Below are 26,008 nucleotides of genomic sequence, written 5' to 3' on the forward strand. Positions count from 1 at the left end.
AATACTATAATCACAGCAATACATACTGGATACTATAATCACAGTAATACATACTGGATACTATAATCACAGTAATACACACTGGATATTATAATTACAGTAATACACACTGGATACTATAATCGCAGTACTACACACACTGGACACTATAATCACAGTAAAACATACAGGATACTATAATCACAGTAATACATACTGGATACTATAATCACAGTAATACACACTGGACACTATAATCACAGTAATACATACAGAATACTATAATCACAGTAATACACACTGGACACTATAATCACAGTAATACATACAGAATACTATAATCACAGTAATACATACACACTGGACACTATAATCACAGTAATACCTAATGCATACTATCATCATAGTAATTCATACACACTGGATTGACAGGCCAGCCAAGTTCTGCTGCCTTAGTCAGTTTATCTCCAACATCGGTTGCACAACCACATATCCGTTTTTTTGCATTATCATTGTCGTAAGTCTTTTTTGTCTAGATTTTATCGTTATCATGTTACAGAGTGTGAGGAAGCCTGTAGCAGTCATATACCAAATTACAAGATTTACTGTGGGCCTTACTCACCCCCCAGAGGTGTGTGACGGATAGTGCAAGACAGAAACACATACACATATACACACACACACACACACACACACACACACACACACACACACACACACACACACACACACACACACCTAAGACGGAAAGACGCAAACAAACAAATAGCCCAAATACCTCAGAAAGACATAACATCCGAGCCTCGACAGACGATGGTGACGTTAGACAACACACAAGCTAACGTCTAGCAGGTTCAACCCTCCACAAAAGCTAACATCACACCATTTGAACCCGGCTGTTAAAGAGTAAGAGCTCTTAGCTAGGCCCCCAGACATAGTATCCATATCTGTCATGTTGCATCAACCCAAAGGGCTTCATAATATTTGTACACGCACACATTTGATGATCCTCTCAATATGTCAGACTGTGTAAAGATAATAAATAGATAGAACATGCTCCTTCTCCCCAGAGAGTGAGGGAGAGTGAGGGAGATGGAAGGATAGATAGGAGGAGAACATTTCAGTCATGGAAAAAAAGAACGTGCGTGTCATTTCAGCAGCTGGTCTGAGTGATGCGACGTGAAGCGGTATAAATCTTAGATAGCAGGGGAGAGGAGAACACGCACGCACGCACACACACACACACACACACACACACACACACACACACACACACACACACTCCCCCTCTCTCATTCCCACATACAGTTGAACACTCACCTCCAAATTCAAAGAGCTTCAGACACATCATTAGAAGAGTATAAGATTAGGATATTATGAGTGTGTACTTAAAGTGATTCTCTAGTACTTTTATATACTTTTTAGCCAGTAGTTTTAAAGTTGCGCTCACGAAAAGTGGTCCCCTAAAAGTGCGTACTGTGTCACATACAGTATGTGCAAATATTGTTCTCTCGCTCTGCTGTGGGTGCATGATGTGCATCTTACTAGCTGTCACTCAAATTAGTATTTGTATTTGTTATGGATCCCCATTATTCTATATTTTTTAACCTTTATTTAACTAGGCAAACTAGATCCCCATTAGCTGCTGCCAAGGCACCAGCTACTCCTCCTGGGGTCCGGCAAAATTAAGGCAGTTGTACAATTTTAAAAACATTACAATATATTCATTATAGAATTCACAACACACTAAGTTTGTGCCCTCAGGCCCATACTCCACTGCCACATATCTACAACACTAAATCCATATGTTTTTTTAAATCTGATTCTACTGCTTAAATCAGTTACCTGATGTGGAATAGAGTTCCATGGAGTCTCTATGTCTGTTCTGGACTTGGGGACTGTGAAGAGACCTCTCTCATGTCTGAGCGGTGTGCTAGTCGTTTAAAACAGACAGCTCGGTGCATGTCAATACCTCACACAAATACAAGTAGTGATGAAGTTAATCTCTCCTCTACTTTAAACCAGGAGAGATTGACATGCATATTATAAATGTTTGCTCTTTGTGTACATCCAAGGGCCAGCCTTGCTGCCCTGTTCTGAGCCAATTGCAATTTTCTTAAGTCCCTCTTTGTGGACCCTGACCACACGACTGAACAGTAGTCCAGGTAAGACAAAAGTGGGCCTGTAGGACCTGCCATGGTGATAGTGCTGCTAAGAAGGGAGTGCAACACTTCATTATGGACAGACTTCTCCCAATCTTAGCTACTGTTGTATCAATATGTTATGACCATGACAGTTTACAATCCAGGGTTACTCCAAGCAGTTTAGTCTCCTCAACTTGCTCAATTTCCACATCATTTATTACAAGATTTAGTTGAGGTTTAGGGGTTAGTGAATGATTTGTCCCAAATACAATGCTTTTAGTTTTAGAAATATTTAGGACTAACTTATTCCTTGCCACCCATTCTGAAACTAACTGCAGCTCTTTGTTAAGTGTTACAGTTATTTCAGTCGCTGTAGTAGCTGACATGTATAGTCTTGAGTCATCTACAGTGAGGGGAAAAAAGTATTTGATCCCCTGCTGATTTTGTACGTTGTCCACTGACAAAGAAATTATCAGTCTATAATTTTAATGGTAGGTTTATTTGAACAGTGAGAGACAGAATAACAACAAAAAAATCCAGAAAAACGCATGTCAAAAATGCTATAAATTGATTTGCATTTTAATGAGGGAAATAAGCATTTGACCCCCTCTCAATCAGAAAGATTTCTGGCTCCCAGGTGTCTTTTATACAGGTAACGAGCTGAGATTAGGAGCACACTCTTAAAGGAAGTGCTCCTAATCTCAGTTTGTTACCTGTATAAAAGACACCTGTCCACAGAAGCAATCAATCAATCAGATTCCAAACTCTCCACCATGGCCAAGACCAAAGAGCTCTCCAAGGATGTCAGGGACAAGATTGTAGACCTACACAAGGCTGGAATGGCCTACAAGACCATCGCCAACCAGCTTGGTGAGAAGGTGACAACAGTTGGTGCGATTATTCGCAAATGGAAGAAACACAAAAGAACTGTCTATCTCCCTCGGCCTGGGGCTCCATGCAAGATCTCACCTCGTGGAGTTGCAATGATCATGAGAACGGTGGGGAATCAGCCCAGAACTACACGGGAGGATCTTGTCAATGATCTCAAGGCAGCTGGGACCATAGTCACCAAGAAAACAATTGGTAACACACTATGCCGTGAAGGACTGAAATCCAGCAGCGCCCGCAAGGTCCCCCTGCTCAAGAAAGCACATATACATGCCCGTCTGAAGTTTGCCAATGAACATCTGAATGATTCAGAGGACAACTGGGTGAAAGTGTTGTGGTCAGATGAGACCAAAATGGAGCTCTTTGGCATCAACTCAACTCGCCGTGTTTGAAGGGGGAGGAATGCTGCCTATGACCCCAAGAACACCATTCCCACTGTCAAACATGGAGGTGGAAACATTATGCTTTGGGGGTGTTTTTCTGCTAAGGGGACAGGACAACTTCACCGCATCAAAGGGACGATGGACGGGGCCATGTACCGCGAAATCTTGGCTGAGAACCTCCTTCCCTTAGCCAGGGCATTGAAAATGGGTCGTGGATGGGTATTCCAGCATGACAATGACCCAAAACACACGGCCAAGGCAACAAAGGAGTGGCTCAAGAAGAAGCACATTAAGGTCCTGGAGTGGCCTAGCCAGTCTCCAGACCTTAATCCCATAGAAAATCTGTGGAGGGAGCTGAAGGTTCGAGTTGCCAAACGTCAGCCTCGAAACCTTAATGACTTGAAGAAGATCTGCAAAGAGGAGTGGGACAAAATCCCTCCTGAGATGTGTGCAAACCTGGTGGCCAACTACAAGAAACGTCTGACCTCTTATTGCCAACAAGGGTTTTGCCACCAAGTACTAAGTCATGTTTTGCAGAGGGGTCAAATACTTATTTCCCTCATTAAAATACAAATAATTTTATAACATTTTTGACATGTGTTTTCTGGATTTTTTTGTTGTTATTCTGTCTCTCACTGTTCAAATAAACCTACCATTAAAATTATAGACTGATCATTTCTTTGTCAGTGGGCAAACGTACAAAATCAGCAGGGGATCAAATACTTTTTTCCCTCACTGTACATACATAGACACACTGGCTTTGCTCAGAGGTAGTCAGAATATGAATGTCATCTCTTACTAGCAAGTTATAATTTCATGAACCTTGTTTCTTAAACTAAATATGTTAACGAGGGCTATTTTGAGCACTTTTATTAGATGCTTGCTTGTTTTCATTGCTTTACTGGGAAGCTTAACAGAAGTAGATGTTCTCATGTTATTTATGTTAGCACAGGGTGAACTGCACACCGCCTCAGTGCTAACAGCGTAAATCTGGTTCATAGGCGCATGATTGCTGCATATAATAGCTGTAGGATCAGCAGAGGCATTCAGGGTAGTTAGAGGGACATAAATTAGGTTACTTACATTGTGTCTACCGACACCCTTGGTATAATGTACCAAAATGCATTATGATGACTCAGTGACACAATGGTAGGGATTGACTTAGCTGGGTTTGGGTCATTGACAAGTCATTGTCTCAACGCAGCCTTATAATGCTGTGAAAGGATCGAGAAACCCAAATGATTTGGGTGGATCACATTCTCCTGATAAAATGTGTTTTGTTTCCAAAAGGTATCGAAATTGTCAACAAAAGTTACACCCATTGAGCTGCAATAATCACGTAGCCAGTTTCCTTCTAAAGCATTCAATGCCGTGATTCAGAGAGGGCACAGGGCCAGATAGGATGGGTATTTTATTACTGTCTAGCAGAGAGTCAATCAGCTCTTTGAAATCCAGTTTCAACTGTTCAGAGCTGCCCTTCATGATGTCATTAAAACCCACATGGACTATGATAGAATCGATGTCCATGTCCTGGCGTAGTACATTCGGCAGCAGATTAGTAATGTCATTTGTAATTTAATCGAGCTCCGGGATAGGACATTGTTTTTGCACCTGGAACAGTCACATTTCATACCATGGAGCCCAAAATCACGGCTGGCGAGAAAGACGAGAAAATCCGCCCACTCCCTCGCTTCCCAGAATGGCTGGGAGTGTAGGCTGCTTTGCGTTTGGCCGTTGTCTTCGGCTTCCATGGCTTGTGACATGCGACCATCGTTGATTGCTCCTCTTGCTGTGCTCCTTCGACTCCGCTATCAGATGGCAAATGAACTCTGGCCAACACCGGCCAATCGGATAACGACAAACGACAAGATGGAGATGCATCCAGCATGCGCGAACGTCGTCCAGCCACCGGCGTAGAAAAGGTAAATATTGAACCCTGCGTTTTCCACAGTTCCTTATGTAGGCTGGCGACCTGCGTGATCAAGGAAGCCAGCTCAAGCCTGTAATCCTCGGCAAGCAAACATTTGCCGCATTGGAACTCTGAGTGATCCAGTTTGTCCCGAAACAAAGCGTAGTAGATCAAATCAAATCAAATTTGATTTGTCACATGCTCCGAATACAACAGGTGTAGACCATACTGTGAAATGCTTACTTACAAGCCCTTAACCAACAATGCAGTACTTCTACTTAATAAACTAAAGTAAAAATAGTAAAATAAAATAAAAAGTAACACAATAAAAATAACAATAACCAGGCTATATACAGGGGGTACCGGTACTGAGTCAATGTGTGGGGTTACAGGTTAGTTGACTTATTTTGTACATGTAGGTAGGGGTAAAGTGACTAGAGATAACAAACAGCGAGTAGCAGCAGTGTAAAAACAGGGGGGGGGGGTGTCAATGTAAACAGTCCGGGTGGCCATTTGATTAATTGTTCAGCAATCTCATGGCTTGGGGGTAGAAGCTGTTAAGGAGACTTTTGGTCCAAGACTTGACGCTCCTGTACCGCTTGCCGTGTGGTAGCAGAGGGAATAGTCTATGACTTGGGTAACTGGAGTCTTTGACAATTTTTTGGGCCTTCCTCTGACACCGCCTAGTACATAGGTCCTGGATGGTAGGAAGCTTGGCCCCAGTGATGTACTGGGCTGTACGCACTACCCTCTGTTGTGCCTTATGCCGAGCAGCCGAGCATGCCGAGCAGTTGCCATGCCAGGTGGTGATGTAACCGGTCAGGATGCTCTCGATGGTGCAGCTGTAGAACTTTTTGAGGATCTGGGGACCCATGCCAAATCTTTTCAGTCTTCTGAGGGGGAATAAGAGTTGTCGTGCCCTTTTCACAACTGTCTTGGTGTGTTTGGACCATGATAGTTTGTTGGTGATGTGGACACCAAGGAACTTGAATCTCTCGACCCGCTCCACTACAGCCCCATCGATGTTAACAGGGAGCTTGTTCGGCCCGCCTTTTCCTGTAGTCCACGATCAGCTTTTGAGGGAGAGGTTGTTGTCCTGGCACCACACTGCCAGGTTTCTGACCTCTTCCCTATAGGCTGTCTCTGGTCGGCGATCAGGCCTAACCCCGGATGTGTCGTCAGCAAATTTAACGATGTTTTTTGAGTCGTGTTTGGCCATGCAGTCGTGGGTGAACAGGGAGTACAGGAGGGGACTAAGCACGCACCCCTGAGGGGCCCCTGCGTTGAGGATCAGCGTGGCAGATGTGTTGTTACCTACCCTTACCACCTGGGGGCGGCCCGTCAGGAAGTCCAGGATCCAGTAACAGAGGGAGGTGTTTAGTCCCATAGTCCCTCAGCTTAGTGATGAGCTTCGTGGGCACTATGGTGTTGAACGCTGAGCTGTAGTCAATGAACAGCATTCTCACATAGGTGTTCCTTTTGTCCAGGTGGGAAAGGGTAGATACAGCTCTGGAACCGGTCATTTACTTAATTGGAAAACTCATCTTGGAATAACTTTGTTGGCTTGATGGCCAACGTTAGTAGCTTATTGGTTGAGTTCAAATTGCTAGCAGGCCCATGTGGGGGAAGATGTAAGGAAAACTGCACAGCACAACTTCAAGAAAAACAGTTGCTTTCAAACTAGGGATTTAGTGGCTAATTGAGGTAAAACAGTAATTCTACTCAAAGATAATGCATGTGTGAACGACAAATCCAGCCCAAAGCGGGAGGTTTAAAACATACTTAGTGGCCAAAGTTCCGGAGCATGTCTTTAACTGCCCATCATATACATGTACCTATAAACACACACTAACCAATTTTGATTCATGTGAAATGAGTTGAAGGGTGTGTGTGAGAGAGAGAGAGAGAGAGAGAGAGAGAGAGAGAGAGAGAGAGAGAGAGAGAGAGAGAGAGAGAAAGGGACTGCACTGGGGTTACCAGTGTATCATGCTGCATGAAGTTATTTCGTCCCTCATTCTCCTCCTCTCTCCTTTCTTCCTTTCCTCCCTTCTCTCTCTCTCTCTCTCTCTCTCTCTCTCTCTCTCTCTCTCCCTCCAATTTAGGGGGCTTTATTGGCATGGGAAACATATGTTTACTTTGTCAAAGCAAGTGAAAAAGATAATAAACAAAAGTGAAATAAACAATAAATAATGTACAGTAAACATTACACTCACAAAAGTTCCAAAAGAATAAAGAAATATCATAAATATAGGTTGTATGTACAATGGTGTTTTTTCTTCACTGGTTGCCCTTTTCTTGTTGCAACAGGTCACAAATATTGCTGCTGTGATTGCACACTGTGGTATTTCACTCAATAGACATGGGAGTTTATCAAAATTGGACTTGTTTTCGAATTCTTTGTGGGTCTGTGTAATCTGAGGGAAATATGTGTCTAATATGTTCATACATTTGGCAGGAAGTTAGGAAGTGCAGCTCAGTTTCCACCTCATTTTGTGGGCAGTGTGCACATAGCCTGTCTTCTCTTGAGAGCCAGGTCTGCGTATGGTGGTGTCTGTTTTTTGACCACAAACTTGTTGTTTGTGTACATGGATTTTATAATGTTGTATGTTTTTCCCCATCACCACCTCACACCAATTTGTATAGCAGGCCCTCATGCCAAATTGTGTCAAAAGCTTTTTTTTAAATCAACAAAGCATGAGAAGACTTTGCCTTTGTTTTGGTTTGTTTGTTTGTCAATTAGGGTGTGCAGGGTGAATGCGTGTTCTGTCATACGCTAATTTGGTAAAAACATTTGCTCAGTCCATTGTTTTCACTGAGGAAATGTACGAGTCTGCTGTTAATGATAATGCAGAGGTTTTTCCCAAGGTTACTGTTGACACATATCCCACGGTAGTTATTGGGGTCAAATTTGTCTCCACTTTTGTGGATTGGGGTGATCAGTCCTTGGTTCCAAATATTGGGGAATTTTCCAGAGCAGAGGATGATGTTAAAGAGTTTAAGTGTAGCCAAATGAAATTCGTATTCTGTATATTTCATTTAGGATACCATCAACACCACAGGCCTTTCTGGGTTGGAGGGTTTGAATTTTGTCCTGTATTAATCCAGTGGGTTCTGGTAGTCTTTAATAGCTGATTCTAAGATTTGTATTTGATCATGTACATGTTTTTGCTGTTTGTTATTTGTTATAGGGCCAAAAAGATTGGAGAAGGTTTATCGATAGATCTCCGTTTTGGATAGATAACTCTTTGTGATGTTGTTTGTTTAGAGTTTTGCAAGTGGTTAGATGCTATGGATTCTTCAATTACATTGAGATGATTTTACGCACTGTTCCTTCTTTTTCCGTAGTGTATTTCTGTATTGTGTACTTCTGTATTGTGTATTTCTGTATTGTTTTAGTGATTCACCATAGTGAAGGTGTACACTCAGGTTTTCTGGGTCTCTATGTTTTTGGTTGGTTAGGTTTCTCAATTTCTTTCTTAGGTTTTTGCATTCTTCATCAAACCATTTGTCATTGTTTTACATTTTCTTAGGTTGTCTGCTTGACATTTTTTGATTTGATAGGGAAGCTGACAGGTCAAATATACTGTTTAAGTTTTCTACTGCCAAGTTTACACCTTCACTATTACAGTGAAACATTTTGTCCAGGAAATTGTCTAGAAGGGCTTGAATTTGTTGTTGCCTAATTGTTTTTTGGCAGGTTTCCACACTACTTTCCTTCCATCTATAGCATTTCTTAATATTATTCAGTTCCTTTGGCTTTGATGCCTCATGATTGAATATTGCTCTGTTTAAGTAGACTGTGATTTTGCTGTGATCTGATAGGGGTGTCAGTGGACTGACTGTGAATGCTCTAAGAGACTCTGGGTTGAGGTCAGTGATGAAGTAGTCTACAGTACTATTGCCAAGCGATGAGCTGTAGGTGTACCTACCAAAGGACTCCCCTTGAAGCCTACCATTGACTATGTACATACCCAGCATCCGACAGAGCTGCAGGAGTTGTGACCCGTTTTTGTTTGTTATGTTGTCGTAGTTGTGTCTAGGGGGGCATATGGGGGAGGGAATGCTGTCACCTCCAGGTAGGTGTTTGACCCCTGTGTGCTGAGGGTGTCAGGTTTTTGTCCAGTTCTGGCATGACAGGTCACCACAGACTATTACATGTCCCTGGGCATGGGAATTGTTGATCTCTCCCTCTAGGATGGAGAAGCTGTCATCTTTAAAGTATGGTTTTTAAGTGTGTGTGTGTATGTGAAAACCGTTTGTGTTGAAATATTTAAGAGATTTATATTTCCCAAGAGTAACCAAGGTCTAATTTGATGACAGCACTCAAAAGCAGCGCTATTAAAATGTCCGCACTTACACCCCCAATCTCTCTCTCTCTCTCTCTCTCACACACACACTCAACTCACTCACACACTAGGATCCCTATTAGCTGTTGACGACATTTTGTAAAATTTTTGGAGGCATGCCGAAGTTCGTAGACGAAGTCTACGGTGATTGGTCAACAGTAGGAATTCTACAATAGTATTTGTTTTCATTCAACGAGAGTCGACTCGTTTTCATGCAAATTTTTTATTCAATACTGCACCAAACATCTTAGTTAGATGTAAAATTACGCGACTAAGATCTCCTTGACAATAACGTGATTTCTTGAGTTATTTTAGATTAATTCTGACTATTTTGTGGAAGTGTATTCTGCTACGGCATATCAAAATGAACAAACAGTACTACAGCTTATTTTTTCTCGTTTTTCAAGAGAAAGTATTTTAAGGGAGCCGGCTAGGCACTAGCCGAACTGAAGCATGCCGATGCCTGACAAGGGGCGGACTGGCCATCTGGCATTTCAAGCATTTGCCAAATGGGCTGTACCATTTTTAGCCCAGTGGGCCTGTCTCACTTGTGTATTTTGTGCCATTGATCATCAACTTGGCCGATGTGGGGACTTGGAGGAACAAAATGATCCGGTGTGGGGGCCTCAAGGAAAAAGATGGGCTGGTGGGTTAGAAATACAAGGGACGATTTATGGTCCCAGTCAGCCCCTGCTACTGACACTACTCTCACATCACATCATCTAATCATCTTATTATCAAACGATCCAATCACTGAGCACCAATCACTGAGCACCAATCACTGAGCACCAATCACTGAGCACCAATCACTGAGCACCAATCACTGAGCACCAATCACTGAGCACCCGGCTTACTGCTTCTGGAGCAGAATGGGGTCATGATGCACAGAAATGTTCACAGTACAGTGTGTTGATATTTCTGAAGAGTCAACAGCCTCTCTGTAGTTTACTGGTAACGTGTAGTTTACTGGTCATCTGTAGTTTACTGGTCATCTGTAGTTTACTGGTCATCTGTAGTTTACTGGTCGTCTGTAGTTTACTGGTCATCTGTAGTTTACTGGTCGTCTGTAGTTTACTGGTCATCTGTAGTTTACTGGCCGTCTGTAGTTTACTGGCCGTCTGTAGTTTACTGGTCGTCTGTAGTTTACTGGTCGTCTGTAGTTTACTGGTCGTCTGTAGTTTACTGGTCATCTGTAGTTTACTGGTCATCTGTAGTTTAATGGTCATCTGTAGTTTACTGGTCATCTGTAGTTTACTGGTCATCTGTAGTTTAATGGACACAGTGTGCCGCTACTGCTGTCTCCTCCTGCTGTTGCCCAGGGTAACACAGTGTTACACTGATCCCCATACGGACCTGTGAGTTCCATAGCAGGGCTTTGGGCGTGAACAGCTGCTGGGAATGTGAGATTGTTTGTGTGTGTGTGTGTGAGGGTGTGTGTGTGTGTGTGTGTGTGTGTGTGTGTGTGTAGGGATGGGGGGGGGGAATTTGGGAAAGACCCCTTACCAATTGTAATCCCGACCTCGGCCCGACCATGGAAAACAACAAAAACCTGGAAATATAATAGCAATAGCCTAATCGGACCCAGTGACCAAATAGACCCCCGGGACATTGGAGCATGTCTGTGTGTGTGTGTGTGTGTGTGTGTGTGTGTGTCAGAGCGTGCAAACCCACCTCTCAGTCGGGGTGGAGACAGGCATCTGGGAGTAAATCTGGGAGCACTTTCTCTCTCACGCCAGCCAGCTTTACTAGACAGACGTGTGTGTGTGTGGGTGTGTGTGTGTGTGTGTGTGAACGTCTGCTGTGCCAACCCCTCTCCATGTGTCTCTATCATGTACTTTGCTTTCCATCCTAACTTGAGAAACACACCCATCAATCGGAGAAGTTGCTCTCCATCAGTCTCTCCACATCTTGAGCTATAGAAGGAGTATCTCCACACTGCAGCTACAGAGAGAAACACCAGAGCTCGCAATTCATTCTTCAACCCATACTGACCATCCACCAGACAGGTCATTCACATTCATCTTATGACAAAGGCACCACATGTTTGACCTCTCTTAACTTCTAAATGATTTACAGTTTTTGTTCTCTGTTCTGTAAAAGTGGCAGCCAGATGCATGGTGTGTCCTGTATAGTGTGCAAAGAGCTATACAGCGTGAGAAGTAACCACCATGTTCTTTCTCTCTCCCTCTCTCTCTCCCTCCCTCGCTCGTTCCCTCCCTACCCCCTCCGCTCCCTCTCTCCCTCCCTCGCTCGTTCCCTCCCTACCCCCTCGCTCCCTCCCTCCCCCAGAAGAGGGGAAAACATCAACAGCCCCATTGTGTGCCGGCTGGATCGGTGGGGTGAAAGAGGGCATTTGTTCTAATTATTCATACATTAGTCAACACACACACACACACACGCACGCAGGGTGGGGGTAGGCAGGGGGTCATTAGAGGGGGCAGAAGGTTAGGGTTTGGGGGTGTAGTGTACAGTTGTAGAGTGCAGGGTGAGGGCTGGGAGGGTGGAAGCGGAAGCAGAGATTTTTTTTTCGGGAACAAGGGCACAAAATGTCCTCTTGCAGGTCAGCGAGCGTCAGCGATGGTGGTGGCCAAACTGTTCCCTTTTATGAATGGAAAAACAAAGCCGTCTTGGAATGCATGTGTGAGCAGGCTGGTCACTAGAAATAGATGACAATTTCAGACGTTTGAAAAGGCCTGGAGAACTTCGATATATACAATTATCGTCCAGCACTCATGAGGCTTGGAGCTGGAGCCACTGCTTAGACCACTGCACTACAGCAGTTCACATTGCTCAAGCAAGCCATGAGAATACTACACAGTAAAATCACCAGTGTTAAATGCACTGTGTCAAAACTCCCATAGAGTTGATTTAGCAACTGGAAGTGTCAAATGACCCCTAGCGTCAGTGCTGATAAATGGTGTTAATTGCTAAGGAGTAAAATGTTATTCTATTAGTGTAGACTTTTACTCAGTAAGTGTAAACGTCATCACAACTCTTTTCTCGACGCCATTGTTAGATCAACAAAATCCTCATTTGTTCAACGCAAAGGTGAATTTAAACAATTATTTCACTGATATTATTTAGCTATGTTGATATATGGTTGTCAGACTGCAGTGTAACATAAAAATTCTAACAGTTTTGATTGTGTGTGTGTGCAGCTAATGTTACTTGCGTTTCACTTTTTGCAAGTCGCTGCTAGATAGCTAGCACGCTAACTAACTAGCTCGCCCCTGTCATGTGCAGTTAGTCTGCGCCACGTGGTGGTTCCATGGGCCTCTCATTTCAGCACCAAGCTTTTTTCGCCTCATGCTAGTTAGTTCTCTTAATTTCGGCTGCTTACTATATATTGATGACTAATCTGATTAAGGTGAGTTGTTTATTTAGCCAAATTATAACTCTGCATTTTTGACTTGTGGATGATGCTTATAGATAACTATTGTGGCCATTGCATCGGCAGCTAGCTAGTCTAGCTAACTGCGTTTCCCACTCGCTTTATCACCAGTTGATTTTGGCGGTCTTGCAAGACTGCTCCTAGAACATGACCACATAATAGTGACTAGTTTGGGACCTGCTTCAAGTAATATCAGACAAGTTGTGGTCATGATCCAATATTTTCATAATATACTTTGAAATGATCATTGCTAAGTAAAGGAGTATTGGTGAAAATGTTTGTCGTCATCCTTACATAATGTGTCATGATTGAAATACAAATGTAATGCTTTTTCATCCACGTTGGCCTTATCTAGTAACATTAACTGCTTTCAGACCTAGTCCTGCTGATCAGGGTGAAATTCAATGGTGAACAAAAATATGGCAAGATCATTGATCTGACACTTGAAAACCTTTTGATTGGAGGTAAATGTTTCATTTGTGATTGGAAATAAATGTATTGTTTTCATACCAGTCAGTCTGATTACTCTTACCATTACGATTGCAATTCTAATTGTAGGTTGTTGTTTTAATGTTTGTCACAGCTTTCCTGAAATTTGAGATTCCACTTACTAGTTTATCAGAGGCGAAGCTGTATGATGGGTCTGGAACTGAAGCTGATGGGGATGTGTTTGAGGAGGTGGTGACACGGCCAGATCTTGGTGTTTTCAAGCTCACACTGAACAATGATGCTTAAAGGTATGTGCTGGTTTTCAAGTCTTGGTTACATGTGGCATCACTTTCAATATAACCATACATTTGACATGCCTGTATTGTCATCTTTGTGTATTTCAGAATCTTCCCTGATGAGTCCTGTCTCTGCCAGTTCTGTGATGGGTGGTTCAGACCATGAGTCAGTTGATAGAATCATTTTGAGCGAGGATGGAAGCCCCTCAAGAAAGCGTCAAAGATCTAATGACGAAGCCAAAAAAACGTACGTTTGTAATTTCATTCTACCATTTCGCTTGGCATCAAATACATTCACTGCTGTTTTTATTTTTTTATTTTTTACAGCTAATAGAGAGCATACTGAAGAAAAAGACTGGTGGAGAGGTTGTCATCAAGGAATACTGAAACTAAAAGCCTGACTGACTGACTGACTGACTCATGGGTACGTTTAAAGCAAAGATTCATAATGAAAATTGTTGAGTATTACTTGCTCCCATATCTGCTGAATGTTAAAAATGACTTCTGTATCAGTATCTCAGTCACATAATTGGTTAGGCTACTGCTGACCATCCACTGCTATTGGTAGAAGATTTCTCTTGTATCAAACTCGATGGGCATGATACTGATTCAAAAACCACTCCTGATATTTAGCTGACTGGGGACCAATGCTGCTTGTGGTGATTCTGATTGCCGCCTAAACATAACGTTATATTCTTGTCAGGACATCACCACCACGCAGTGTTAGAGAAACGTTTGCGAAAGGCATCGTCTCCTTGTTCCCATACCTGAAGGATCCCTACACCGCAAGTATACATGATAACTGCGTTTCATATGGTATCTGAGCAAATGGGACTTCGTCATTTGTTTTTTCTTTCAAGATTAGTAACCATGTTCATTTTCTTAAGGAACATTATTACGACCCTAATAGTGGAGAAGGGTACCTCTCGTATAGAATCAAAACCACTCAGAGGAATTTGGCTTCATCGGAGAAACGGCCCACTCAACTATACTCTGGAGGGCCAACTGCTGAGAGGGAGTTCAGTCCATCCACTTTGGCTACCCTGAGTGAAGACCAGTGCCGAGAGGCCATTTCTCTTATGAAGCATTCTTCTGATGAAGAAACAGTCAAACAGAAGATGAAATTGACCTTTGAGTACAGGAAGAAGATGACCCACAACCCGAGTAAATGCTCCACCATCCTAACCCAATTTCCACACTTTCTGGATGTGAAGGGCATGATAAGACTTTTTTAAAAACAGTTTTAAGTTGTATAAATTGTGTTTAATCTCTAGATGCCAATTTAGGTTGGCCAGTAATAGTAGTTCAATTAACGTGTAGGCTGGTGATTTACTCAAACTCTGTTTTGGAGGTATAAAGTGAAATGTTTTTGTCTTATTTGTTTCAGATTGAACAGGATTTTGTGCTGCTATTTGGAGAGGGAACATCAGACAAGTTTTTGGAGAGGTGGCCAACTACATTCAAGCAAACGATCATCATGCTAAGCAAGGCCACTCAGGGAGCTGAACTTCAGGAGCTGATCCAGATGGCAGAATCTGCAGGTGATGAGGGAGCTGACACGAATACCGACGGTTAGATGATCCTAATTTATCATTTATATGTCAAATAACTCTGAAATGTTAATGTCACTGATGGAATTTACCATTTTAATCAGGATCTCGTTGTTTCGGATGGGACGGTGTCCTTTTCTCCATCCTTCTCCTGCTCCATTTGATTCCTACTTCATCACAAGGCCACAAAAGACCAGGCAAGATGTCTGCATCCCAAGCTGAACAGCATCTTGTGATATTCCAAAAGGTTTGTATTGGTATTCTTATTCATGGACAGTGCTGCAGCCGTTATGATGAACTATTGATGATGTTTGTTTTTGTCGTCTTCAGGCAGGAACCAGTATCCAGGAGCACCTTGATGCGATTGACCAGAGCCGCAAACCATATCTTCTTGCAGTCGGGACCAGGAAGAGCAGCATCCATGCTTACTTCATCATCCTGGACCAAGCGAGCCTTGCCGTACAAGTCAACGAGTGCTCTTGGTGCCTTCGATGAGCTTTCCAAGACTCACTTTGTTTTTGGTACGGCTTACAATACAATGTTGAGCAACATGTCCGCCTTCATACAGACAACCGTGTTCAACATAGACATTGGGAAGGTTAAGGAGACTCCAAGGGTTGCTGAGCTCAGAGCTAGACTCCTGCAATCATGCTGATATAAGTTATGATGATGTGTTTTGTTTGCCAAGCTAGTCATGGAAGTACCAACTTGTTCGTGAGGCATCTCAAGTTGATGCATGGAATGTGCCCTGGTAGAACTCTTAGACTAAAATGTGGTCAAGCAGATTGTTGTTGTGTATTTGGCACATTTTCAGGCTTTAGGAAGCATTTGAACAGGGCACATTCCGGAGACTGTCACATTTTGTTAAACGCTAACTTGGATGCTAATACAGCCATTGATAATCAGCCAAGAAATGCTGATTTTCCTTCAAATTCTAGTTGTAACCATGTTGTGCCAATATCTAACAAGAACACACTTGAAGTGTGCGTCTGCAATTGCACAACAGCAGTGTCACGACTCACGCCGAAGTTGGTGCCTCTCCTTGTTCAGGCGGCGTTCGGCGGTCGACGTCACCGGCTTTCTAGCCTCCACCGATCTACATTTATTTTTCCATTTGTTTTGTCTGTATTGTTCATACCTGGTTCCCATTACATTTTAATTATTTCCCTATTTAACCCTCTGGAGCCATCATGGTTTTGTGCGTGTATATTGTTGTCAGTTGTCTCGTTTATGTGATTCTGGATTTTCGTTCTCCTTGTTGGAAGATTGATTTTGAGTAAAGCTTTACCCACATCACCTAGACTCTGACATGCAGGCTGCAGGTGTAGGTCAGACAACTGTAAATAGTTTTGTATCTTCCATGGAAGAAGCAGTTCAAGAGATACAGGGTCAAGCTAAAGCAACCACTCTCAACCACTCGTATATCTTCAAAAGACACAGAAACTGTCAGAAAAATCCAACATTCTTTTCAGGATATTGAAAATCCTTTCACATTGTTAAATTCGGTATCAAAACAGTGTTTATTTTATACAAAAATGGGGAACAGTTCAACCAGTTGAGAAAGTCCTTGGTGTTAGATTTGACAATAGAAGAAACAACCCTACTGGAACTTATGGTCATAACTGATCCATTTTCTTACGTTCCAATTCTCCAGACATTGCAGTCAATTTTGAAGAACAAACACAAGTGGCATGTTTAACTCGGGGCATGATATTAAAGATGGAGTTTACTTTGATTTGGAAGATGGACTATATATGAAGAGACGTCCTCTTGCATTGCAACTCTTTTATGATGACTTTGAGACTGCTAATTCACTGGGATCAAAAAAGGCTATTCACAAGTTGGAAGGTATATACTTTACTTTGAGACATTTTACCCCAAAGTTTAATTCAATTTAGGTAAATATTAACTTATGTGCACTCCTCCATACCCAGGACCTTAAAACGCATGGATTTGATTCCATTCTTGAGCCAATAGTAAGCGATTTGAAAGTGCTTGTGACTGATGGTATTGAAGTGCCCTTCTTCAGTGGTCGTATACATGGCAGTATTGCCCAAGTAACTGGAGATATTCTTGCTATGTAGTGCCTGTTTGGTTTTGTGGAATCATTTAGTGCTCGTTATTGTTGCCATTTTTGCCTCACTGAGAAAGTGGATTTTCAAACTGTGTTCTCTGAGGATGACCCAAGAGTGACTTTACGAACAAAACACATGCACTCAGACCAATGTCAAACTCTTCAGTCAAACCCAACACTACCTCATGTGTACGGTGTGAAGCATGCTTACTTATTGAACTCTCTGCAGTACTTCAACACCACAGACACTTTTTCTGTTGATATAATGCATGACATTTAATTTAACTATGGTTACACAGAGAGGAGGAATCGTCCACCTGCACTCAAAATGGACGATGGGAGCAATGATTTGGGTCTAAATGCTATTCAGTCTTGGTGTCTTCTCCGTAATTTGCCATTGATATTTGGTGATCTGGTACAGAAAGATGATAAATACTTGCAGCTTCTTCTGTTACTACTACAAATTGTAAATATTGTGTTTTCTCCTATACTGAAGCACTTAATTGCTGAACATCCTAGGCTTTTCAAGTATTTGTTTCCTGATAGAAATCTGTTACCGAAACCCCACTTCATGATACAGTATCCTTGTTGTATAAAGAATATTGGGCCCATTCTTCACTCGTGGTGTACGCGCTACAAGGCAAAACATCATCTCTTTAAAAAAAAGCAACTGAAGAGTTTTATGAATATCACTATGACCTTAGTCAAGAAACACAAAAAAATGACATGGCATATCATTGGGAAACGTTCAGCCAGGATAGACTAACTATAGGTCCAGGAAAGATGTCAAGGCTCAATGACCTGATAGAAAGCCATGAGATTGCTGCCAAGTTGAATGTCTCAGTGCCCACAAACGTTTTGTCAGTTAAATGGCTAAAGCACAATGGTATAGAATATCGTCTTGATTTGGTCATATGTGGTGAAGTAGTCATGGAAATGCCAGTATTTTACAAAATTAAGGCTATTGTTTGTTGGAAAATGCTGACATTTACATTCAAAACACATGTTTCTCACAACCTAACTATAAGTATCAGCCCTGGCTTAAACTGTTATCAAGTTAGAGTAGGGGACAATGTAGTCCAAAAAATCCCTTGCTCCAGATGACATGAGCAAATCAAAAGGTTTGTGGTACATGATGTCATTTACATGAAATACCTTGCATGGTGGACTTTTCTTCAAAACAACTTCAAATGCATGCAAATGATCATCAAAAACATACGGTTTCAAGAGCTGACCCAACCCCGCCCCAAAAACATGTTCCTCTTTCAGAACAAATCAAATCAAATTGTATGTGACAAATAACAGTTTAAGCCAGGACTGATACTTATGGTTAGGTTGTGAGAAACATATGTTTTGAATGTAAATGTCAGCATTTTCCAATAAACCTATTGATTTGCTCATGTCATATGGAGCAAGGAATTGTTTTGACTACATTCTACTCTCACTTGATAACAGTTTAAGCCAGGGCTGAGACTTATGGTTTTGTCATAATAAACATATTTGAATGTTGAAACAGCTTTGCTTGAGTTTATTGTGAAATTCCAAGAGCTTTTACAAAATCTTGGGGGAAGAGTAAATAAATTAACACTGAATAGAGTAAACACATTTTTACTCTAATAGGAGTCACCCTAGATCAACATTAGTGAGTGTCACTATAACACTCAAAGTGTTGATTACCTCTTAGTGTTAAATTTGATCAACACCGGCCAGTGTAGTGCAGTGTTAACTTTTTGCACTCCTCAGTGTTAAATCAACACTAGAAATGTAACACTTTGATCAGTGTACTTTTCACTTTGTGTAGAGTGGGACCATATGTACTCGCTGACAGTGTTAAATTTAACACTTTAAGTGTTAAATTTAACACTTTCAAATTTACTGTGTATGAATAGTGATGATACCTAGTGCATTACTTTTAATCATTATCACGACTTCTGCCGAAGTCGATGCCCCTCCTTGTTCGGGTGGTGCTCGGCATTCGACGTCATCGGTCTTCTAGCCATCATTGATCCATTTTTCATTTTCCATTGGTTTTTGTCTTGTCTTCCAACACACCTGGTTCCAATCCCATTAATTACATGTTGTGTATTTAACCCTCTGTTTCCCCTCATGTCCTCGTCAGAGATTGTTTGTTTGTTATGTGCTCGTGTATTTTGTATTGGTGTACGACGGGTTATTTTTTACCCATGTTATTTTATTTATGTACGTTGGTTTTGGAGTTTGTCTGGTGGTTCCATCCTCCCGCACCCCCTCTCCTATACCCAGGGAACTGGGAGAGGGGGTGCACAGGGAGACCGGAGGGGGTTCCCGCTCGCGCACCATCTGTGGCCGCAAAGGTCACACTGCTGGTCGGTGCCGGGTAGGTTCCTCTGGGAATCGAGGTAGCAGGCAGGGCACTCTGGCGCCACCCCAGGTGAGTAGGCACTATTCTCATCCAGAGCCCTCTGTTGCACATATATTTGTGTCTGTTACTTTTCCTGATTTCTTTTCCCCCCGCGTTCCCAGCATAAGGCGCTAGTAGATTCAGGCGCGGCTGGGAATTTCATTGATCAAGCTTTTGCGCAAAGTTTAGGGATCCCATTGTACCCGTGGATGTGCCTTTCCCTGTTCACACCTTAGATAGTCGACCATTTGGGTCAGGGTTAATCAGGGAGGCCACAGCTCCTTTGAGTATGGTGACGCAGGGGGGTCACAAGGAAAATATTTGTATTTTCCTAATGGACACTCATGCGTATCCTGTGGTGCTGGGCCTACCTTGGTTAACTTGTCATAACCCCACTTTTTCTTGGCCACAGAGGGCTCTCACGGGGTGGTCGCGAGAGTGCTCAGGTAGGTCTGTAGGGGTTTCCGTTGGTGCTACTACGGTGGAAAGTCCAGACCAGGTCTCCACCGTGCACATTCCCCCCAAATATACCGATTTGGCTCTCGCCTTCTGTAAAAAGAAGGCGGCTCAATTACCACGCTTTCGACAGGGGGATTGTGCGATAAATCTCCTGGTAGACGCCGCACTTCCCAGGAGTCACGTGTATCCCCTGTCGCAGGAGACAGTGGCTATGGAGACATATGTCTCCGAATCCCTGCGTCAGGAGTACATTCGGTCCTCCATTTCACCCGTCTCCTCGAGTTTATTTTTTGTGAAGAAGAAGGATGGAGGTCTGTGCCGTGCATTGATTATCGAGGTCTCAATAAAATCACGGTGGGGTACAGTTACCCGCTACCTCTGATCGCCACGGCAATTGAGTTAATGCACGAGGCGTGCTTCTTCACTAAACTGGATCTCAGGAGTGCGTACAACCTGGTGTGTATCCGAGAGGAGACGAGTGGAAGACAGCATTTAGTACGACCTCAGGGCATTATGAGTACCTCGTCATGCCGTACGGGTTGAAGAATGCTCCATCAGTCTTCCAATCTTTTGTAGACGAGATTTTCAGGGACCTGCACGGGCAGGGTGTAGTGGTGTATATTGATGATATTCTGATATACTCCGCTACACGCGCCGAGCATGTGTCCCTGGTGCGCAGGGTGCTTGGTCACCTGTTGGAGCATGACCTGTATGTCAAGGCTGAGAAATGCCTGTTCTTTCAACAGTCCGTCTCCTTTTTAGGGTATCGCCTATCCACGTCAGGAGTGGAGATGGAGAGTGACCGCATTGCAGCCGTGCGTAATTGGCCGACTCCCACCACGATGAAGGAGGTGCAGCGATTGTTAGGGCTTGCAAATTACTACTGGAGGTTTATCTGGGGTTTTGGTCAGGTAGCTGCTCCCATTACCTCATTGCTGAAGGGGGGTCCGGTGCGCTTGCAGTGGTCGACTGGGGCAGACAGGGCTTTTAGGCAACTGAAGGCTCTGTTTACCTCGGTTCCTGTGTTGGCTCATCCGGATTCCTCTTTGCAATTCATAGTGGAGGTGGACGCGTCTGAGGCTGGGATAGGAGCCGTGCTCTCTCAGCGCTCGGGTACGCCACCTAAGCTCTGCCCCTGTGCCTTCTTCTCTAAGAAGCTCAGCCCGGCGGAGCGAAACTATGATGTGGGGGACCGGGAGCTGTTGGCTGTCGTCAAGGCCTTGAAGGCGTGGAGACATTGGCTTGAGGGGGCTAAACACCCTTTTCTAATCTGGACTGACCACCGCAATCTGGAGTACATCCGGGAGGCGAGGAGACTGAATCCTCGCCAGGTAAGGTGGGCCATGTTTTTCACCCGTTTTGTGTTTACCCTCTCTTACAGACCAGGTTCCCAGAACGTTAAGGCAGACGCACTGTCCCGGCTGTATGACACAGAGGAGTGGTCCATGGACCCCACTCCCATAATCCCAGCCTCTTGTTTGGTGGCACCGGTAGTGTGGGAGCTGGACGCGGACATTGAGCGGGCGTCACGTGCAGAGCCCGTTCCCCCTCAGTGTCCAGCTGGACGTCTGGACGTTCCGTCTGCTGTCCGTGACCGATTGATCTACTGGGCCCACACGTTACCCTCCTCTGGTCATCCTGGGATTGGTCGGACGAGCGCAGTCTTAGTGAGAGGTACTGGTGGCCCACTTTAGCTAAGGACGTGAGGATTTATGTTTCCTCCTGCTCAGTGTGCGCCCAGTGCAAGGTTTCCTAGACACCTACCCAGAGGTAAGTTACAACCCTTACCCGTTCCACAACGGCCGTGGTCGCACTTGTCAGTGGATTTCATAACCGATCTTCCACCTTCACAAGGTAACACCACGATCCTGGTCATTGTGGATCGTTTTTCTAAGTCCTGTCGTCTCCTCCCTTTGCCCGGTCTCCCTACGGCCCTACAAACTGTGGGGCTCTGTTTGCACACGTCTTTCGGCACTACGGGGTGCCTGAGGATATGGTGTCTGACCGGGGCTCCCAGTTCACGTCAAGGGTCTGGGAGGCGTTCATGGAACGTCTGGGGGTCTCGGTCAGCCTTACCTCGGGTTTTCACCCTGAGAGTAATGGGCAGGTGGAGAGAGTTAACCAGGATGTGGGTAGGTTTCTGAGGTCTTACTGCCAGGACCAGCCGGGGGAGTGGGCGGCGTTCGTGCCCTGGGCAGAGACGGCCCAGAACTCGCTCCGCCACTCCTCCACTAACCTCTCTCCCATTCAGTGTGTGTTGGGGTATCAGCCGGTTCTGGTCCCTTGGCATCAGAGTCAGACCGAGGCTCCTGCAGTGGACGACTGGTTCCGGCGCGCGGAGGAAACCTGGGACGCCGCTCACATCCACCTTCAGTGCGCCGTGCGGCGCCAGAAAGTTGGCGCAGACCGTCACCGCAGTGAGGCTCTCGACCAGAAACCTGCCCCTCTGCCTGCCCTGACGGAAGCTGGGTCCGCGGTTTGTGGGGCCGTTTAAAGTCCTGAGGAGAGTGAACGAGATATGTTATAGGTTAAAGCTTCCCTCACATTACCGCATTAACCCCTCGTTCCATGTGTCTCTCCTCAGGCCGGAGGTGGCTGGCCCGCTACAGGAGGCAGAGGTGCGGGAGGTTCCTCTGCCCCCTCTGGACATTGTGGGGGCCCCGGCGTACTCCGTTCGATCCATCCTGGATTCGAGACGTCGGGCGAGGGGCCTACAGTACCTCGTGGACTGGGAGGGGTACCGTCCGGAGGAGAGATGCTGGGTTCCGGTGGAGGATGTGTTAGACCCTTCCCTGCTGCGAGAGTTCCATCGTCTCCATCCGGATCGCCCTGCACCTCGTCCTTCGGGTCGTCCCCGAGGCCGGTGTCGACGTGCGGTCGGGGGGGGGTGTACTCTCACGACTTCTGCCGAAGTCAATGCCCCTCCTTGTTCGGGTGGTGCTCGGCGTTCGACGTCACCGGTCTTCCAGCCATCATTGATCCATTTTTCATTTTCCATTGGTTTTGTCTTGTCTTCCAACACACCTGGTTCCAATCCCATTCATTACATGTTGTGTATTTAACCCTCTGTTTCCCCTCATGTCCTCGTCAGAGATTGTTTGTTTGTTATGTGCTCGTGTATTTTGTATTGGTGTGCGACGGGTTATTTTTTACCCATGTTATTTTATTTATGCATGTTGGTTTTGGAGTTTGTTTTTTATTTCTATAAACTACTCCAGTTATACCAAGTTGGTTTCTCCTGCGCCTGACTTCCCTGCCACCTACACACACGACGATGACAATCATTTTGTTGTAAACCTTCCCCAAACCATAACCTTTCAGTTGTTTCTGTTCAATCCGTAACCACGCAGAATAAATGCGTAAAAAAATAGACGTTCATCCATAATACATCGAATTTCGAAGGGAAACTATGAGATCTTGTTGGTGTGAGAGTGTTTGTCTGCAAGTGTGTTTGTCTGCTGCTGTGTGCTCAAACATTGCATGTCGTGTGAGTGTGTGTGTGTGTGTGTGTGTGTGTGTGTGTGTGTGTGTGTGTGTGTGTGTGTGTGTGTTTGTGGTAAGGACACAGGGTGAGTACAGTCAGGGTTCCTCTTTTTCCTCTCTGGGGTAGTAAACACACACACACAGAAAAACACAAGCTACAGCTCAGTTTATCTGAGGTCACAGGAAGTGGCCATTTCTTTTCGTAGTTTCATGTATTTTGACTTCTTCCTCTACGGTAATACATGTTCCTCTGGAAAGCTAAGTGAAGTTTCCACCATGTTATTTACAAACATCTGATCCTTTCACTACGAGTAGATATGGAGAAGGTTCTCAGGGAGGGGGATAGGAGGGGTTGGATTTGGACAGAGTCCCCCAGCCAAGGTGGTTTCTGTCCTTACATAACAGAATGGGCCCATGTCCCAGTAGTGTAAAATGTCCAGCCACTGCATACAGCTCAGGACATTGGGTTTTTGAGGTTTAGTTTCAGTAGAACACCTTGGGTTTTAGAGGTTTAGTTTCAGTAGAATGGGACGGCAGGTAGCCTAGTGGTTAGAGCGTTGGGCCAGTAACCGAAAGGTTGCTGGATTGAATCCCTGAGCTGACAAGGTAAAAATCTGTCGTTCTGCCCCTCAACAGGGCAGTTAACCCCACTGTTCCCTGGTAGACCGTCATTGTAAATAAGAATTTGTTCTTAACTGACTTGCCTAGTTATATAAAATAACCTTGGGTTTTATGGGTTTAGCTTCAGTGGAACACCTTGGCCCAAAATCCAACACAAACAATATGCATGCACATTCACACACACATCTGACCTGATAGTGTGTGTTGAGGCCAGGACTGGTGTGTGGTCAGTTCTATAACCCAGGGAAAATCTCAGTTCATCTCACACTGTGTGACTTGGATTCTGATGGAATGTTCCTTTTAATAGGAAAGCTGAAAATATGAATTACCCACAATGTGGGACGGAGCCCAGCAGAGCCCTAACCGAGGCACAACTACATATACACTGAGCTGAGTAGACCTGCTAGACATTAAATAGGTGGGAATATGAGATGTGTACAGGACAGTTTACACACAAACAGGTGACTAATGACAGGTGGAAATGGACTTGCAATGATACCAGATGAAATAGGACCCTAGGTATGTATACAGGTGAGATAACACACACAAACACACATACACACAGTGGTGAATCATGTACTGACAGACAAGTAGACACCTGGGACTGGGGATATACAAGAGGGAGAATGGGAATACAGATGGGAATAAAACACAGGTGTACATGTGATCTAACACACACAGACACATATGGGAATAGTGGGATAAACAGGTGAGATAACAAACATAGACATTCATACAGGTGTAATTAGGCTTCTCACATAAACAAAGTCATTAAGGTATGAGGAAATCACATGTATACAGACACACACACACACACACCTGTCTCTCCTCAGGTCTTTGCTCTTCTGTTGGGCGTGTTCTAGTTTTCTCCTGAGAGCGTCCACTTCCTGCTCAGCCCCAGAGTACTTCCGGGTTGCCTCCACCTCTCTCTGTTGACATGCCAACAGCTGTGATTGTAGAGAGTCACACCTGCATTGGCATGACAACCAGCCTTCCTCCTTCTCCCTGAGCTCTTGGGACAGCCTGTGGAAGAGGAGGGGGAGGTGGAAGAGGGGGAGGGGAAGGAGGTGAAGGAGGAGGAAGAAGAGGAGGAGGAGAGGAGGAAGATGAGGAGGGGGGGAGGAGGAGGAGGAGAAGGAGGGGGAGGAGGAAGATGAGGAGGAGCGGGAGGAGGAGGAGAGGAGGGGGAAACATGGTGTGTAAGAAGCCGAAAACATACAGGCCTAATGTAACTGGATGGAACAGTTATTGTTGTGAACGCAGCCTCTGCCAGTCTCAGGTGGTGGCTGCCACTTGCCCAGTGTATAAAAGCTATCTGTTTTGTGTCTTCAGGAGATTCCAATACCCATAGGGCTGCCGTGCACAGGGAGGACAGGAGCGGTGACAGTGGCCTCTGATGGGCAGGTACGTGTTTCTACCCTGATAGCACAGGGCCGGTACGCAGCACGTGCTGATAAGAGTCAGAAGCGTCTCACATTACATAAGAGACAAGTGTTCCCTTCACACACCATCAGTGTGGTGTTTCTGTCAAGTGTTACAGACCATTCATCACGTCTCTAAAACAAGGACTTCCTGGAAAGAGTCACAGTCTCAGAGCCACTTCCTGTTCCACAATGACACTATACCTGTTCAGGGAGTTCCCATCTCATCTACACCCTGTCATAGAGACTACCTGT

At 44.4% G+C, this 26,008-nt stretch overlaps 1 protein-coding gene and 1 long non-coding RNA gene across 2 annotated transcripts in view; one reads left to right on the forward strand and one right to left on the reverse strand.

The window, feature by feature from the left end:
- The window catches only part of lekr1 (Leucine-, glutamate- and lysine-rich protein 1), a 52,945-nt gene that overhangs the window by 19,182 nt on the left and 7,755 nt on the right, over positions 1 to 26,008 (reverse strand). The window contains exon 2 of the mRNA XM_029715909.1: positions 25,152 to 25,355. The gene's annotated coding sequence lies outside the window, so the exon portion shown is untranslated. The remainder of the gene's footprint in view (positions 1 to 25,151; positions 25,356 to 26,008) is intronic.
- Positions 13,418 to 14,112, forward strand: LOC115163750 (uncharacterized). The gene is made up of 3 exons (XR_003869810.1): positions 13,418 to 13,777; positions 13,874 to 14,012; positions 14,093 to 14,112. It is a non-coding gene; the product is annotated as an uncharacterized LOC115163750 (long non-coding RNA).

Source organism: Salmo trutta, chromosome 26 (assembly GCF_901001165.1).
Source record: "Salmo trutta chromosome 26, fSalTru1.1, whole genome shotgun sequence".
Classification (NCBI taxonomy): Eukaryota; Metazoa; Chordata; class Actinopteri; order Salmoniformes; family Salmonidae; genus Salmo; species Salmo trutta.